The sequence below is a fragment of the Myxocyprinus asiaticus genome, chromosome 37, assembly GCF_019703515.2.
Source record: "Myxocyprinus asiaticus isolate MX2 ecotype Aquarium Trade chromosome 37, UBuf_Myxa_2, whole genome shotgun sequence".
NCBI lineage: Eukaryota > Metazoa > Chordata > Actinopteri > Cypriniformes > Catostomidae > Myxocyprinus > Myxocyprinus asiaticus.
In genome coordinates this window covers 12,065,592-12,078,746 of record NC_059380.1, presented here as the reverse complement: position 1 = coordinate 12,078,746, position 13,155 = coordinate 12,065,592, and the positions used below count along the sequence as shown (strand labels likewise).

General features: G+C 38.5%; 1 protein-coding gene across 19 annotated transcripts in view; it reads left to right on the top strand.

Moving 5' to 3' along the window:
• The window catches only part of LOC127427958 (calcium-dependent secretion activator 1), a 167,003-nt gene that overhangs the window by 1,616 nt on the left and 152,232 nt on the right, over positions 1-13,155 (top strand). The gene's annotated exons all lie outside the window — the stretch shown is intronic.

Here is a 13,155-nt window from a genome sequence, read left to right as displayed (position 1 = left end):
TATGCACATTAGTTTGTTCTTACCCTTGTTCTTATGTTAATAAATCAGGAGTTTTCTAAATGAAAAAGTGTGTGCACAAAGTTAGTAACTTACATAAAACATGTCCAAACCATCTCCATATAAGAGTTTTTAGCACCACCGCACCTGTACAGTTGTGAATGTGTAGAGAAAAATGCAGCCAATGCAAAAGCACAAAAAAACAAACAAAACAAAACAAACAAAAAAAATAAATAAAAGAAAAATCACAATATATACTGTATATTGTGTTTGTTCCATGTTTATAAGGGACACTGCAAGTATGTGAGTTTTGGGTATGAGTGGTTTCAGTTGATCAATCATGATTTCACTGATAAATCATGATTTCTTCGTGAAAACGTTCGTATGCAGATTTCACACACAAATACGTGTGTACGCATGCTTAACGAATGAGGCACAGTACCTTTTATCCAGTGGATTTTTTTTTACATTTGCATCTTTGATCATCCATAACATCCAAAATATTAACTGCCATACAACAGTTAGGCCTATATTCTAATTTGAATGGACAAGAGTGCTGATGTTTCCAGCTTTAGATTATTTTGGGCCTATTCTCATTGGCGGAGCAGAAATTAACAAAATAACTAGCCTTATTGTTTCTAAAATAAAAGTAGTTCAAAATAAACCTCTTCTTGTTGTTTACAAACAGTCGTATCCGTGCTGATATTCAGTATAACAGCACTTTTGCTCATGTGACATGGCTTAATGGATATCTCTGTAATAGATTTTTACTAATCCACTAATTTCCACTAGCCTTGCCCTTGTTGCCCTCATGTTGTTGTTGTAATTAAGTTCAGTGGAAACATCACATTAACATTATTATATTGTCATATGTTTTATTCATAAAGCAGTCACACACTAATTCAACCTTTCTTACAATTTAAGCAGGTCTGCTATTTTTATTCATGTCTGATTTGCTAATCCTGTTACTACATGTGGAAACTCCTGGTGATTGTTGCTGTCTGCTTCAAATATGGTAATTTAGTCAGTTTGTTAGGCATGATGACAAGGCTAATATGCTACTAATGACTTTTGCATAAAACAAAACAAAAAAGCCATAAATAGAGATGTTAATTAGGGCAGCTTGCAACTATATGGAGCATTTATATTTAAATTGCTGGCACAATATGGAGCATTTTCAAAATCGATTAACCCCAGGGCTAGGAATGATGGCCAGTAGTGGTTATGGCGGTATCATAAAGGGATATTTCACCTAAAAATGAAAAGTCTCTCATCATTTACTCACCCTCATGCCATCCCAGATATGTATGTCTTTCTTTCTTCAGCAGAGCACAAATGAATATTTTTAGAAGAATATCTCAGCTCTGTTTGCCCTCACAATGCAAGTGAATGGTTATCAGAACTCAGAAGGTCCAAATATTACATAAAGGAGGCATAAAAGTAATCCATATGACACCAGTGGTTAAATCCATGTCTTCTGAAGTGATATGATAGGTGTGGGTGAGAAACAGATACATATTTAAGTCCTTTTTTACTTTCAATCTCCACCGATTGAAATGTGAAAGCGAAAAGTCACTTCAATAACAGCATTTGGAAGTGAAAGTGAAGATTTACAGTTAAAAAGGACTTAAATATTGATCGTTTTTTCACCCACAACTAACATATCACTTCAGAAGATATGGATTTAACCACTGGATTCTTATGGATTACTTTTATTCTGCCTTTTGGGCCTTCAAAGTTCTGGTCATCATCATTTTAAATATCTTCATTTGTGTTTTGCAGAAGAAAGAAAGTCATGCACATCTGGAATGTGAGGGTGAGTAAATGATGAGAGAATGTTCATTTTTGGGTGAATGATTCCTTCAACTGAGCTTTTTTGGAACAAGACCTTACTCTTTAATAGCACATCCTGCATCTCCAAAGATGCTAGAAGAATCTAAATGGTAAGCTTGTGGTGAAAGATGTAACAAGACAGTCTGTCGTCACAGAAATTGCATATGCTGCTAGCTACGTAATTTGATACCCTTACAATAGTGTTGATTGAGATTATGTATGACATAATTTATCATAATCTACTTTACAGAGAGAATAACAACACCATGACACTACACAGCAGTATTTTCAGAGGTGATATGATGATCTAATCTAATCTGTTGTGCCTGTCTTGTCATGATGTTCAGATACAATTATTTGCTCAATTTAAATTACAGGGCCTGTTCCTGGGATTCTGTAGATGTGGAGTTAATTTCAGTCGTCCTTTAAAGCGATGATAGTATAATTTCTTCCTTTTGATTCTTGTATTGTTATAATGGATACCCTTTTTTATTACATTTAAAGGGATAGTCCACCATAAAATATAAATTTGTTTTCATTTACTTTACTCACCCCCAAAATGTTCAAAAAAATTTTTTCTTTTTTTTTTCTTTTTCCTTTTTCTCCCAATTTGGAATGCCCAATTCCCAATGTGCTTTTTAAGTCCTCGTGGTCGCGTAGTGATTTGCCTCGGTCCAGGTGGCGGAGGACGAATCCCAGTTGCCTCCGCGTCTGAGACCGTCAACCTGCGCATCTTATCACGTGGCTTGTTGAGCACGTTGCCACAGAGACATAGCGCATGTGGAGGCTTCACGCCATCCACCGCGGCAACCATGCTCAACTCACCATGCGCCCCACAGAGAACGAACCACATTTTAGCGACCACGAGGAGGTTACCCATGTGACTCTACCCTCCCTAGCAACCGGGCCAATTTGGTTGCTTAGGAGAGTTTGGTTGCTGGAGTCACTCAGCACGCCCTGGGTTTCGAACTAATGAACTAGGGAACTCCAGTGGTGGTAACCAGCGTATTTTCAAAATTCGTTTTTTTAAAGCAGAGAGAGAGTGTGTGTGTGTGTGTGTGAGAGAGAGAGAGAGAGAGAGAGAGAGAGGGAGAGAAAGAAAGATGATTATTCTTTGTGTATTGATATACTGTATCTCTGCACAAATCTATTTTCATTTCCGATCCCTCGCAGAGCAAAGAAGCAATGTTCAACTCCCCTCTTGTTTATGGCAGGGTAAGAATAAGAAAGGCCATTGTGCTATAGACAAACCATCACCCAGATAAGAGCTCTCTGTCTGTAAATGGTCTGCTGAGCTCCCTCTCACAACTAATGTGTAGTGGATGGCTGAGATAGGGACAGATGCACCAAAATGACCTTAATCTGAATAGGCCTGATCTGAGGTCAGCTGGTTTTCATTTTGGGCTGAGGACCTCACTGCTCAGGCAGAGGAGAAGATTGCTATTGTGATAGCCATGAAGATGGATTAAAAATCAAGCACTATAGGCTGACCTTGTGTCAGCTGTAAGTAAAAGGGGCACATAGACTAGGTTTTTATTGAAAATCAATGCCGAAGAATTCTACTATTAGCTCAAATTGGAAAGGAATTCTTGAACACGAACAGAATTCAGGCCACTCAGACAAACATATTGCAATTCCATTTGGTGCCGCTAATGGCACAGAAATTACACTCTTGACCTTTGAGAGAACTGTTAACCTAAAAAACTGCAAAACTGAAATTACATGCTTCATTACACGTTTGGCTGCAGATTTCAAGTAAAATGTCCAGACATCCTCACCCTTCACCAACACCTAACTCTAACCAATAGTGTTTAAAAATGCAAATAATAAAATAAAAAAAGAAAACACATTAACTGAAGCAACCACGTCATTTTGTGTCACTTCTACTTTCATGCGATTTTGGCTGGACTCAAACCACAGCTGTCAAGCCCTAAGTCCAACGCTCTCAATGTAGTTGAGCTACCAAGCAAGCTAAAGATATAGGAATAAGTGTGAATATGTAGGTGGGTCTGTAAAACAAATGTTTCATTTTTCAAATGCGTTAAAGTAAAAGTGTTTTGATACCAGAACATAGCAGGGGGTGAGAAATAGAGTGAAAAATACGTTTTTATAAAATCAAAATCTGCAATTGTACTTGTGATTTGTGTGACAATGATTAAACCACACAGCTGTTGTGTTCATTTCACCAGGAAACTGCAGCAAAATGTAGAAAATGGCCCGTACAAGTCTGTTTGCAAAAATGTATATAGAGTAACGTTCATTCATGACATCATGACATTCTGTCTTCTGCTGAACACAGAAAAATATATATTTTTAGGATGTATTATGTTTTTGTCTATACAACATCACTAAATCAATGAGGTTCAAAACGGTCAAGCTTCAAAAAGGACATAAAGGCTGTATAATGGTAATTCATATGCTTTGAGTGGTTTATTCGATGTCTTCTATAGCGATATGATGAGTTTTGATGAGTAAATAATGAGAGAATTATCACATTTGGGTGAACTCCTTTAAGTGTGGAGTGGTTCGTATTGTTTAAGATTAATGCCATTCATGCTTCTGATAGTTTTGCAATTGAAATATTAAGCAAATAATATTGCTGACTGAATAGTGCTTGGGATATGAACTTTCAGATGACTTCTTTGCAGGGGTGGATCTAGACATGTTTTATGGGGTGGCAAGGGGATGGCATGCAGACTATGAGGGGTGGCAATACCAAAGCAAGCACCTATACATAGTTCTTATGGATTAAGGTACCAAGCTTCACTGCAAAGTACTAGTTCATTAATTGGAGTCATTATCAAATTACAAATGTCCATGAATTTGCAATGCAACTGCATTTCCACAGGAACCACATAGTAACCATTTTGCTACTGATTTGCCAACATTAAAAAAAAGATATTTTTTTTGCACAATAAAAATGAAGTAACGAAATTTATGGGGCCTGGGTAGCTCAGCGAGTATTGACACTGACTACCACCCCTGGAGTCGCGAGTTCGAATCCAGGGAGTGCTGAGTGACTCCAGCCAGGACTCCTAAGCAACCAAATTGGCCCAATTGCTAGGAAGGGTAGAGCCACATGAAGTAACCTCCTCGTGGTCGCTATAATGTGTGGTTCTCGCTCTCGGTGGGGCGCATGGTGAGTTGTGCGAGGATGCCGTGGAGAATAACGTGGGCCTCCACACATGCTACGTCTCTGCGGTAATGCACTCAACAAGCCACGTGATAAAATGCGTGGATTGACGGTCTCAGATGTGGAGGCAACTGAGATTCGGCCTCCGCCACCCGGATTGAGGCGAGTCACTGTATGCCACTACGAGGACTTAGAGCGCATTGGGAATTGGGCATTCCAAATTGGGGAGAAAAGGGGAGAAGAAGAAAAAAAAATAACAAAATGTATATCTCCAGAGCACCAAGACATTGTCTATTAAACAAGTCAATAAATTCTAAATGCTCCTTAGCTTGACATTTAGAAACGGCAGTCTGAACTAAACTTCACTACCTTTGATAAGTGTACCCATGTATGGAAAATGCATGCATATCCCATGTTATTCTGCTAATAAAGTCTTATGTAACAGTTGGAATAATCCATTTGAAAGTGAAGATGAACACAAAGTTAGGTCTAAATAAAAATAAACTGTATTTCACATTAAAAGATTCTTTTAAATTACCTGTTTTAATCAACAGTAATTCTTAATGACCGATTCAAGCACCCAAATAAATATTTCACATAATATGGTCATTTCATTTCTACATCTGTCACTATCAGTCTTGAGATTTTGTTAGTCAGTAGATGAATACATAGATCAGCACTTTGATTAAGAACATGACTGTCTGATCTAGTGGTAACTTTTTGCCTTTAGTTTTTAGAGGTTTTGGATTCTAATTCACCCAAATATAACTTTTTATTTTAATAAAACATGATTGCATCTGTACATCAGTGGATGGGTGTTTAAAAATAAATTGCAATAAAAGATACGAGAGGGGAGATGAGAGTAGCAGAAATACAGACACATTTATTGACAGTCCTTTATATGAAAAAACAGCAAACTACGAGATTCAGACAGCGACAACGACAATCACAAACTCTCTGCTCCAGCAGCGGGAACCCAGAGAAAAAAATCTATATGCGCCTGAGTGCCCTTGAACGAGATGACACAGCTCACGAACAACCCTCTCCCATAGCGCAACCCAGCCATGAAACACTCAGTTTATAGAGCGAGGAAACACACTGTGCACCGGTGCACCCCATCAACAGTCAGCTCACCTGGTTACCGCACACCTGAGAGTGATTAAGAGAGAGGGAAGAAAAGAGAAAAATACAACACACAAACACACAAACAATGCGGCCGAGAAGGCCATTACAATGGGGGACATGGAAAAGAGCGCGAGTTGTGGAAAAACTGCTGACACTAAACGACACTGATAACAGCCGCAACAAACACTTATCATAACATTCAAAATAACACATTGCAGTGCTGGATTGCCAGTCAGAAGACACAGATGAAACAGAAACTCCAACTCAAGAACTGGAGATGTTTCATCTGGATTATACACATACCTGACGACAGCTATTTCAAAAAGTGGCGAGGATGCGTCTTACCCATTTCAACCAATAACTGACAGCGATGTATCTAATAATCATTCAGTGAATACTTGGAAACAACTGAGAAATTCATCTTTTATCTCTTTTTTTCCACGTAATTTTCAATGTGATCATTGTTTTTGGGGAAATAAGCTCATCAACCCTTGAGAGCCCAAACACTTCACGTGCTGCAATAGTAGGTAGGCAATTGGTCGATGCTGTGATTGGTTGCTGCTGTAATCAAATGTAGTCATTTGTGCGTTTGGTGAGTGTTTAGGCAGTTTGACATAAATAAACCCCTACACAATGTCAAAATCAAAAATAATATACTTAAATTTATATTTGATATATTAGGATACTTATGCTGGGGTGGCAGATGGGTGGCAATGCTTTTTCTTAGGGTGGCATATGCCACCCCATGCCATCCCGATAGATCTGCCCCTGCTTATTTGTACAATACAGCAACCATGGCAAATGTGGTTTTATTGCCTTTTTTAACTTTATTTTTGGGCTTGCTGCCACCATTTATTGATTCACAGTGGATAGAGGACAGGAAATTATGAAAGAGAGGAAATGAGATTACGACACAATTTATCTGCATTGCCCATATAAGCACCACAGTTCAACATGTCTGGGGCACGGTCTGCTAACCGCGAAGCCACTGCTCCGACTGGAATGTATGTTCATTTAATTTGCTTATTTATATATGTGTATTTTCTAAAGTTTTAGTGCAAACTGCACTGAGTCAAAGCACCCGACTTCAAAAAACTGCCACATTCATGCACACTTGCATATGCAGATTCAGCAACATTATTAGTCTTACAGAAGCACTAAGGAGCAAAATGAATGCGAATGTGTATCCATGGTGATTTTATTTATTTGTACAGACGGGTGTGTTTGAGTTCGTGCTCAAGTAAAGCAGAGTAAAGGCAGTGGGTGGGTGGCCCCTTCATGCACTCTTTGTTGGTTGGTTGTAATCTGGGATTACACATCCATTTGCCTTCTCTGATCTGTTACATAACAGCCTTTAAATGCATAAGAGTTTGCTTTGTCTGTGAGAAAGGGAAAAGGTTCAAATGTATACATTTATACATGCAGTATATGGATGGACAGCTGAATTAATGGGTCTGTGTGTGTCCAGGTGTTTGAAAGGTGGGGTAGAGGATGAAGGGATGATAAATGAGCATTGTGAATGAGACAGAAAATGATGATGAAGAACTGTTGCTGGATTAAGAACAACATCCTTGCCAAATGGATTCATGTTAAGGGTGTCTCAAACTACTACTACATCATGTATATTCAGAGGAAATGTTGATAATAAAACTGTCAATTAATAAACACACAAACATTTGCTGGGTTTCCAACCGTGAATTCTTATGCAAATGGGATATTGCATAAAAATGCTGGATGGAAACACCAAGATAGGAATAAAATATCCTAAATAACTTATTATCTTGTTTGAGTTGGATAATTTTTTTAGTCAATAAGAAGATATAAACTTCAATATAAACACATTTAAATTCCTATAGAATTTATAAAGGAATACAGATGCACATCAAAAAAGTAATGTGACTGCCTCAACAAGCCATGTGAATACATAATTTGCTAAGAGAATATCATTAATATCATTGCATTGCATCTTAAGTGTTGCTTTGGTCATTCTGAAAGGCTGGAGCCAACAACATGATCACATGTTAAGTCGTCATGTTGTTTCCAAAAGTTACAGTACCCTAGGATCGGCCACATTATGCCGACTCACTGACAATCTGATGTATCCCATCAGACATTTTTTGCATCGGCTCAAGCAAGTTTATCTTCCCTTGTGGTGCAACCAGAAGTGTGTTGCATTAGCAGTGTGGGAGATCCGGGTTCACATCCTGTGCTGAAACCAAGAAGTAATTGAGTTCGCATAATAAGTGTCAAATGCGATTTGGAGGTTGAATTTTTACCCCAACATTAAATTTGTACTCCACTGATAGTTAGGTTTATTTTTGGGTTGGGGTACATTTTTATAAAATATTCATTCCTCTTCACTGCATTACATATTTTACAACTGAAAACAACTCACTTTACAACTTGATTTTGGCACCACTTTGTGGACATATCACTAGAACAATGGAGCTCACATGTGCCCATACGTACAACAACACTTGCCACTGGGGGCAGTGTTCCAAATTATGGTAAGCGCAGACTGATTTTAGCTAAAGAAAAGTCAACCTTCTATTTCAGATTTCACTGTGAGATCAGTCTCTAGAACCAAAGCCTATCATCAAATGACTGGCTACAACTACCTCCCAGAACTGCCTGACACGCTTTTGTTCCCAGATATATGGAATCTGCCGCTGATCAAAAGCAAACATTAGGTTCGTGAGAGCGTTTTGTCTATGTGCTCTAAACCGCAAGTGATTCATTACATCAAATAAAAAAGCCATAATTAATACAACTTCCGTTTTATGCCAGTTTCCCAGAAAATGATGATTTAGTTCTTTTGAACACATGGGATGGAAACGTGTGATATTGCTTGTATGATATTGCTTTTATACAACAGTTCTTTAAACAAGAAATTACTATTGAGTAACTCACATTTAGTCACAATATTATTTTGGCTCAACAAATAATATTAAAAAAAGACCAACTGTTGATTTAGAGCAATCCACAGACTCACAACCTGTCTAGAATGCCATTAGAACAGAAAACGGAGTGATGCAAACAGTGAAATGTTCCATTGCACCATTGCTGTTATAAGAAATAAGCCACTTTTCCAATCATAGAAGACTGAGACTAAGTGTTCTGACTAGGCAATATCACTCTTTAAACTGGCTTTCCAATCAACCATCAACGCAGCCAGCATCACTCATAAGAAGAAAACAGCATTCAGAAGACATGAAAAGAAACACAAAGAGACACAGAGGCAGAGACAGAGAGCAAGAATGGGAATAATGGGAAACGTTTCTCAAGCCATTCCTGCGCAATCAACATGAATCCAGTGGGCACATGGGGAACACAACTCACAAACATGCACACACAGATATACACACACATACAAATGGCACATTCCATCCATCGACTTGAAGTAATGGCAGACAGAGCATTTAAAGTGAAAAATTAGTTGATAGTAATTACAGCATTACAGATCCACCACAATGTAGTTAGAAGCATGTGGCTTGCTTTTCTTGTGTTACAACATTTGAAGTGGCTGCGTCCCACTTCTGCTTGATCTTTATTGAGTGTATTTTTAGATCTTTATATTTGTTGTTGGACACATCTTGCTGTCTGCGTAGCTATAGATGCTGGAAATTGCGTTATTTTTAGCCCCTGTATTGTAATGCCTTATTGTACAGTAAAGCTTGTGAGTCAAAAACAAGGCATTCTTGCTTTATTACTGAGTGACATTTAAAAGGCCTTTCTTCTCTCCCATGAGATTTCTCTCTCTCATTATTCTCTCTGTCTGTCTCACTGGTAAACAGAAAAAAAAAGCCATGGACATGGGATGTTGACTCTCCTGTCGAACAAAACCAAATGCGATGCTCCATTGAGCGTGAAGGGAAGGAGAAAGTCTGATCTATGGAAAGCAGCTCCTTTGCAGGGAGCGTGCTCTTTGTGGAAGAGCACTTGCTGGAATTATACAAGAAGGTTACAATGCGAACCAGCACTTTAATGGGAAGATGCACTGTGAGAAACAGCAATTTATAGAGACCACATTAGTAAAAAGTCTTCTGCTGCCTCCTAAATAGAAGAGAACTTGATTAAAATTCGTAAATCTCTTTCCACTGTGAATGGAAGGCTTAGGTCAGCCCTAATGAAGTCTTTGGGAGAAGATCTTAACCTCTAGCTTAGTGGATTTTTTTACATCCCCACAGCATGTACTTTTTTAGATGGCTGTTCAAACATATAAGCTTCCCTTCCCTCATATGTCCCCACCCCCTCTCGGGTGGCGGAAAACACTGGATGCTAGCAAGGCCTTAGCGGCTTGATATGACACAGCTTATGTTGATATTATCTAGGATTCTAGTTAGCGAGTGTGAGTGTGAGTGAATTACTACCCATGGATTCTGATGACAAGGTTCTGCGTTTTGTCAGTTTCTATAGTAACCAGCATCAGGCAGGTGTAAGGTGGATCTGAGGTCAAATGTGTGTACCATGTACCAATTTTACTATTAGCACATAGAGAGACTGGAAAACAAAATTGCACTAGAGATTACTACAGTGGATATAAAAAGTCTACACACCCCTGTTAAAACAGCAGGTTTCTGTGATGTAAAAAATTAAACAAAGATAAATCATATCAGACTTTTTGCACCTTTAATGTAAAAATTACAACCTATGCAATGCCACTGAAAACCAAATTGAAAGGTGAAAGATCTCTTCATTTTCAGCTTTCTAGCAGATGCCAGAAGGTTCTGTGCCAAAATTGACTGGTACTTGGAGCTATTCATGAATCCCTCCACCTTCACTAAAGCCCCAGTTCCAGCTGAAGAAAAGCAGTCACAAAGCATGATGCTGCCACCACCATGCTTCACAGTAGGTATGATGTTCTGTTGCTGATGTGCTTGTTTTTGCGCCAAACATACCTTTTACGATTTTGGGCAAAAAGTTCAATCTTGGTCTCATCAGACCATAACACATTTTTTCCACATGGTTTTGGGAGACTGGATTTAGGTTTTTGCCAGGCTTGGTTGTTTTTTGTTTGTATTTTTTTATCAGAAAAGGCTTGGACTTGCCACCCTGCCCCATAGCCCAGACAGATGAAGAATACGGGAGATTGTTGTCACATGTAGGGAGCAACCAGTACTTGCCAGAAAGAGCTGCAGCTCCTTTAATGTTGCTGTAGGCCTCTTGACAGCCTCCCCGACCAGTTTTCTCTTTGGCTTCTCATCAATTTTGGAGGGACATCCTGTTCTTGATAATGTCACTGTTGTGCCATACTTTCTCCACTTGTTGATGACTGTCTTCACTGTGTTCCATGGTACATCTAATGCCTTGGAATTGTTCACCTGAGGGATACCTTTCAACAATGAGATCCTGTTGATGCCTTGTAAGCTCTTTGTGGCTCATGGCCCTTGTAGTAGCATGCAACTAAGAAGATGTCAGAAAAATACTACAAGAACAGCTGAGATTTATTTGGAGTTAATCAGAGTCACTTCAGGTGAAGACAGATGTGTACTTTTTCACATGATCTTGATGATTGTTTGATTCTGAAAACAGCCACATACCCAATTCTAAAAGGGTGTGCACACTTATGCAAAGTTATTCTAATTTTTTTTTAAATGTGTCACTTTGTTTTCAGTGGCATTGCATAGTTTGTAATTTTTGCATTAAAGGTGCAAAAAGTCAGACATGATTTGTCTTTGTTTAATTTTTTTACATCACAATAACCTGCTGTTTTAACAGGGGTGTATAGACTTTTTATATCCACTGTACTTTATTTAACTTCAGTGAATCTGACTTTGGAACATAACAATCTCAACAGTGGTGCAACTTTCATAGAGCCAGATAAAGGGAGGGATCTGACTTTTAAGAGAAAGGGGAAGCAATAGAAAGAGAGAGAGAGAAAGAAAGAAAGAGAGAGAGAGAGAGAGAGAGAGAGAGAGAGAGAGAGAGAGAGAGAGAGAGAGAGAGAGTCATTAGCTGTATTTATTGCAGCTTGGGCGTTCCATCTGCAACAGCGTGTGCCAACAGCAGTAAAATAGCCATAACCCCACACTTAACAACATGATACTGTAGTTTATTCTTTACAGGGAGGAAATGAGCAATTTACAAAGAATTGAAGAAGAGGAATGGATTGACAGGAAAGAATGAGGCATGGAGAAGCAGAAAAAGGTGAAAGATTTATTAAAGATTTCCAATAAGACTCTGCTCAATAGTTACATGAGCATTAGTTTCTGAGGCTCTCCAGTGACAGGGTGTTAATTTATTATGTGTCCTTTTCACCCCTGATATTCAACACTGATATAATTTACATTATGTCAACACTATTATGCCAGCTATACTTTACACCAGCTGAGTTTATATTAAGGCATATTTAATATTAAGTATTGACAGTTTGACACAAAACACATGGTATGAACTGAAATACATTTATGCATTTGGCACATGCTTCTATCCGAAAGAGAAAAGCTGTATATGTATAGGCTATTCATTGCAACCCAGTCTCAGAGAATCATGTTACTATACCTACATTTTTGCAAAATGATTTTTACGCAGCTCATTGTGTTTCTCAGCAGTTTCTTGGTGAACTTAGAGGCGCTACAACAACAATGACTTTTATTCTCTTTCACACAAATCAAGAGTGCAACGACAAATGATCAGTTCATAAACATTTACTTTTAACCCTATTCTTCACACAATGCTATCTTATGACATCTAAACACTTTTACTGTAGCGCAACAAGAGTTGCACTTGTGATGCAAAGAACTGAGGTGCGAGTCCTGAAGAGCATGCAAGTTTGCTTTGTTCATTATATGTTTGTTTAATTGCAATGTTTCATTTACACAAATTCACTGTGGGTCAAGGTGCAAGCGCTGAGTCAGTATATATAATGAGAATTACCGTGTTGGCAGTAGGCCTATTGCAAGTGCACAATAGGATGATGGAAGCACCTGGGGTACATGTATACATATATTCACTGATCAAGTGGAGATCTGCTCCTGAAAGGATACCAGTGAAATCAGTGCTGCACAACACAGCGGTGTGGGCGACAGCACACTTGGATGTCATAGAGGAAGATGAGGAGGTTCTAG